Genomic DNA, 3,916 nt, shown 5'->3' on the forward strand with positions numbered 1-3,916 from the left:
TGATTTTAGGTTATCCTTGGCTAACTAAACATAACCCCGTGATAAACTGGTCACAAAAGAGGGTAGATAAGTGGAGTAGTTATTGTTTAAATAACTGCTTAACCCCTGATGTCTCACCCACTACTAAGTCTCAACCCACTGAAGACATTGACCTCTCTTCTGTACCAAGAGAATACCATGATTTGGCTCATGTTTTTAGCAAGACTCAGGCTTTGTCTCTGCCTCCTGACAGGCCGTATGACTGTTCCATATAGTTATTATCTGTTGCCTCTTCCATCTAGTCGCCTCTACAACCTCTCTACACCTGAAACTGAGTCCATGAAAAATTACATTGAAGAGTCCTTAGCATCCGGTATCATTCGTTCTTCCACCWCCCCATTAGGTACTGGTTTCTTTTTTGAAGTGAAAAAAGACAAAAGTCTGAGACCTTGCATTGACTATCGGGGGTTAAATCAGATCACTGTTAAAAATAAGTATCCTTCACCACTAATTGATTCAGTTCATCAACAACTCCACTCAGCCTCCATTTTCTCAAAACTAGATTTACGTAATGCATATCATTTGGTAAGGATTAAGGAGGGGGACGAGTGGAAGACTGCTTTTAAGACACCTTTGGGACATTTTGGATATCTGGTGATGCCTTTTGGGCTCGCCAATGCCCCAGCAGTTTTCCAAYCCCTCATTAATGATGTACTACGTGATTTTCTGAACATTTTTGTCTTTGTCTACCTGGGTGACATTCTCCTCTACTCCAAGGACCCGACCCAACACATTCAACATGTTCGAGCTGTACTCCAGAGACTCCATGAGAACCAACTCTTCGTAAAGGCCGAGAAATGTGAGTTTCATGTTCCTTCAGTGTCATTTTTGGGTTTCATTTTTGGACAAGGCTATTTTCAGACAGACCCTCACAAGGTCAAGGCAGTGGCAGAGTGGCCCACCCCTAAAAATCGACGTCAACTCCAGCGCTTCCTAGGCTTCGCCAACTTTTATCGGCGCTTCATCAAAGACTACAGTCGTGTAGCCGTACCATTAACCCAACTCACCTCAACTCTTAAGACCTTTGAGTGGAACTCCCAAGATGAATCTGCATTTGGTGAGTTAAAGAAAAGATTTATTTCTGCTCCCATATTACATCACCCAGTTCCAAGTGAGCAGTTCATTGTGGAGGTCGACGCCTCTGACACAGGTGTYGGAGCAGTGTTACCACAAAGATCTCTGTCCGACAAGAAGATGCACCCCTGCGCTTACTTTTCCCGTAGACTTTCTCCTTCAGAACGCAACTATGGCGTGGGAAACAGGGAACTGCTGGCAATCAAACTTGCGCTCCAAGAATGGCGACACTGGTTAGAGGGAACTAAGTTACCATTCATTATCTGGACTGAACACAAAAATCTGGCTTATTTACAGACAGCTAAGAGATTACACCCTCGCCAAGCACAATGGTCTTTGTTTTTCACTAGATTCAACTTTACTATAACCTACCGACCTGGCTCTCATAATGTAAAACCTGATGCACTCTCTCGACAGTTTTCCACAGATGGTCAGACCCCTAAGGAGGACAACATCCTACAATCCACCTGTTTTGTAGGAGCTCTCACCTGGCCCATACAACAACTGGTTCAAGAGGCCCAATGAACTGAACTGGRCCCTGGTGGAGGCCCTCCTGACCGTCTCTTTGTCCCCACGGCCATCAAAAGTAAAGTATTGGAATGGTTGCATAATAATCAGTTCTCTTGTCACCCTGGTTCAAACTGTATGATCTCCCTGGCTGCAAGATATTTTTGGTGGCCCACTCTCATTAAAAATGTTAAAGAGTATGGGGCCTCATGTACCATCTGTGCTCGCAACAAGTCTTCACATCAAGCCCCTGCCAGTCTATTGAAACCCTTACCCATTCCCGGACGACCTTGGTCACACATCGCCCTTGATTTTGTCACCGGTCTACTTCCATCTCAAGGTAACACTACCAYACTCACCATCATAGACCGTTTTTCCAAAATGGCACATTTCATAGCTCTACCTAAACTCCCTACTGCTTTCAAAACTGCACAACTACTGGTTACCAATGTTGTTCGCATTCATGGTATTCCCCTGGACATAGTTTCTGACCGAGGACCGCAGTTTATCTCTCAAGTGTGGAAAGCTTTTTGTAACTCTTTGGATGCCAATGTCAGTCTCTCTTCAGGTTACCATCCACAGTAAAATGGTCAAACGGAGCGTTGTAATCAGGAGCTGGAGGCCACCCTTCGCAGTTTATCCTACAAAAACCCTTCCAGTTGGTCACAACATCTCTGTTGGGTATAGTATGCCCATGATACCCACACCTCTACTGCCACTGGTTTACCTCCCTTCGAAGCTGCTCTGGGTTACAATCCACCTCTGTTTCCCGTGATGGAATCAGAATGTTTTGTCCCATCTGTTCAACTCCATTTGCGCAGATGTAGAAGGACCTGGCAACAGACAAAAGCTACTCTCCTAAGGACTGCTGAACAAAACAAAAGGATAGCAGATCGACATCGTTCCACGGCTCCTGACTATCAAGTCGGTCAAAAGGTCTGGCTCTCCACTAAGGATGTCCAACTAAAAGACCTCGGCAGGAAGATGTCTCCACGGTTCATTGGGCCATACCCAATTGAACGCATAATCAATGCATCCTCGGTATGTTTAACCCTACCCAGCTCCCTGCGCATTCACCCTACATTTCATGTTTCCCAGATCAAGCCTGTTGTTGAGAGCACATTTTGCCCACCTGCTGATCTTCCACACGTCTTGTTGATAACAACCCTGTCTACACGGTGAATCGCATCCTTGACATTCGGAGAAGAGGAAGAGGGTTCCAGTATCTGGTCGATTGGGAAGGTTATGGACCAGAGGAACGATCCTGGATTCCTCGGTCCATTATTTTGGACACCTCCCTTATCTCTGACTTTTACAGAGCTCATCCAGAGAAGTGACCTAGATTGCCTGGAGGTGATTCTTAAGAGGAGGGTACTGTGAAGAATCAGTTCTACCTGTGTTCCTGTGTGGTGATTGGTGACCTGACCCTGATTACACACACCTGTTGGGGATTTGTCTCATGATCAGYTGCAGCTTTATAAGCCTCCTTCATCAGTTGATCCACGTTGATGCATCTAACCTTTATGGTAGTATCTAGCTCCTAAAATCTATGTTAAAGAATATATTTTTGTACTTACCTCATTCATCCTTTGTCCAAGATGGATTACCAAGATCACAGAAGCCACACCTCATGCTAAGAAGTCCTCACTCCAAGTTGGGTCAGAAAACAAAGAACCTCACTGTCATAGTCTGTATTTATTCTCCTTAGTTTTCCTAGTGTTTTCTGTGTTCCCCAGTGTGTCTCTGCTCAGCTGCCCCACATCACACTGATGGTTTCCTTTGTGTTTCTCCCCAGGTGTTTTCTGTTCCCTCATTAGTTTTCCATGTATTTAAGCTCAGTCTTGTCTCTGTGTCATTGTCGGATCATTGTTCTGTCTACCTGGTCATGTCCTGCTTCATGTTCTTCGTCTACTTCCAAGTCTAGTGAGTTTTTGCTGTATTATCAGCATCTTTGAGTTTTTCATTAAAGGCCTTGTGGTTTTTGATTTTTGAAACCTGCCTGTGCCCTGGGTTATTTTGTCAGTCCTGACAGAATGATCCGACCACGCACCCAGCCTGCAGAAAAAGGTTTTTTGGGTCTGTCTTTCTACAAGACAGATGATTTTTTTCCTCCACCGCCTCAACTCCACACGACCAGTTTGACTTCACCAGCCTCTGAAGAGCCGGTTCCGTCTCTGCCGCCGTGGGAGGATGAGATTACAAGCCCTCTGATCGCTGGATCGCTGACGATCCTCAGGTGGTCCTCCACCTATAGAGCTAAACGACTCCTCTGCCAGCAGATTGAGGATGTTTTGGC

Source organism: Austrofundulus limnaeus, unplaced genomic scaffold (assembly GCF_001266775.1).
Source record: "Austrofundulus limnaeus strain Quisiro unplaced genomic scaffold, Austrofundulus_limnaeus-1.0 Scaffold99, whole genome shotgun sequence".
In the NCBI taxonomy this organism is placed as follows: Eukaryota; Metazoa; Chordata; class Actinopteri; order Cyprinodontiformes; family Rivulidae; genus Austrofundulus; species Austrofundulus limnaeus.